Raw genomic sequence first — 2,500 nt, 5'->3', positions numbered from 1 at the left:
CCTATTTATATAACAGATCGTATGGTGGGTCACAAATTGGGAGAATTCGCACCTACTCTTACTTTCCGGGGACACGCGAGAAACGATAATAAATCTCGTCGTTAATGAAGTAAAAAGGGTGCTCATCATTCAGTGTTGGGAGGTAAACCTTATGGCAGGTGTGCGGAGGACTAGCAACCAAACGTATAAGAAAAAGAGTAATAAGATCAAGAGTAGACAAGTGCAAGCTTTAGCTAAACATAGATATATATGTATGTCTGCTCACAAAACACGAAGAGTCATTGATCAAATTCGCGGACGTTCTTATGAAGAAACACTTATGCTACTGGAACTCATGCCTTATCGAGCATCCTATCCTATTTTAAAATTGCTTTATTCTGCAGCAGCAAATGCTAGTCATAATATGGGTTTCAACGAAGCAGATTTATACATTAGTAAAGCGGAAGTCAATGAGGGTGCTATCATGAAAAGGTTAAAACCCCGAGCTCGAGGACGTAGTTATCCAATAAAAAAACCCACCTGTCATATAACAATTGTATTGAAAAATACTACTGAGAACTTTACTAATGAAGCCTAAGGGTTGAAGGGTTTAAGGGTGGTATAATAGAAAGATATTAAAAGGAGAAAGAGAGAGAAAAAGAGAGATGGGAAAAAAAATAAATCCACTTGGTTTCCGACTTGGTACAAATCAGAATCATCGTTCCCTTTGGTTCGCACGACCAAAAAGTTATTCGAGGGATCTCCAGGAAGATGAAAAAATAAGGGATTGTATCAAGAATTATGTACAAAAAAATAGGAGAATATCCTCAGGTTTCGAAGGAATTGCACACATAGAGATTCAAAAAAAAATCGATCTGATCCAGGTCATAATCCATATTGGATTCCCAAATTTGTTAATCGAGGGTCGAACACGAGGAATCCATGAATTACAGACCGATGTAAAGAAAGGATTTCATTCTGTAAACCGGAGACTTAACATTGCTATCACAAGAGTTACAAAACCTTATGGGAAGCCTAATATTCTTGCGGAATACATAGCTCTACAATTAAAGAATAGAGTTTCATTTCGAAAGGCAATGAAAAGGGCTATTGAATTAACTGAGCAAGCAGATACAAAAGGAATTCAAGTGCAAATTGGAGGGCGTATTGATGGAAAAGAAATTGCGCGTGTCGAATGGGTCAGAGAGGGTAGGGTTCCCCTACAAACCATTCGAGCTAAAATTGATCATTGTTCCTACCCAGTTCGAACTATCTATGGGGTATTAGGCATTAAAATTTGGATATTTGTGGATGAGCAATAATGGACCTTTCATTTCTTTGCCATTCTATCCGACAATATAAATGAAAAAGAGTTTCATCAGTCTTTTTACCTTGAATCAAAATGAGCAATTCTGATTCTTTCTAATTCTTAATTCTATAGGGTTGAATAAAAATTCAATTGACCATTTGGTAGAATTGCTATGCTTAGTGTGTGACTCGTTGGTTTTTTCTTTAGAGTTGGGATTAAAAAAAAAAAAAAACAATACAATAATACGCAGACTGATCCCCAACTAATAACTATAGAACTAATAACCTACTCATTGCTTCGTATTATCGGGATCCAAGAAATCAGTCACTATATGATGTGACGATCGTATAGTTGTAGCAACTGAAATATTTTTCTTTTCCACATAATGGAAAAATCAAGCTGATTATGGGTTGAAAATAAAAAAAAAAGAGAGATGTGGGTAAATGGAAAGATGAGAGAAAGAGAGCAGGAGAATCTCAATGATATAGAATTCCAATATGTATGGCCTATGAATCATCTTATAAAAAGCAGTGTAATAAAGCATTAATGTGGATTCGCCCATAATTCGATGAATCCGATTCGGTTCATATTTAAAATGATAATAAATAATAAAATAATAAGGAGCCTTAAGTCAATAGAGACTGAGAAGATTGACTCTGGAACGGATTTAATTGGAAGCTCCATTGCATATAGTTCAGGCCTAGCCATTAACGAAGAAGCTATGGGAACGACGGAACCTGTGACTGCAGAAGATTCTATTGCAAATGAATCCTAATTATTCATTGGGTGGGATGGCGAAATTGACCAGTAACCAATTGATTTATTCCGGGAAGTCGTGGGTTAACCCTGCCCTAGGAATGGGGCCCCGGATGACAGAGTAAATATTCGCCCGCGAAAGAAACACTTATTGGATTGCAAAATTTTTTGCTATTCAGTAAAGGTCAAAACAAGGATTCGGTATAAAAATGAAAGGCATTTTCCACGAAATAAACGTCCTATATCCTATAAAAAAATCGATATCGATAGATATATATCTAGCTATATATACAATACAAGATATACGGATTCCCGCGTATAACAAACAGATTAAATTAAATATCAAAAAATCCCACGATTTTTTGTAATATTCATGCAATATTCATTATTCATTAAATAATGTGCATCGAATATTATTGAATCGTTTCATTCGCGAGGAGCTGGATGAGAAGAAAC

Source organism: Aristolochia californica, unplaced genomic scaffold (assembly GCF_029961685.1).
Source record: "Aristolochia californica isolate CCGP_79_NKW_82.1479 unplaced genomic scaffold, dmAriCali1.0.hap1 SCAF_216, whole genome shotgun sequence".
NCBI classification, from domain to species: Eukaryota; Viridiplantae; Streptophyta; class Magnoliopsida; order Piperales; family Aristolochiaceae; genus Aristolochia; species Aristolochia californica.
The sequence above is the reverse complement of the archived record's forward strand: the minus strand, read 5'-3'. Positions refer to the sequence as shown.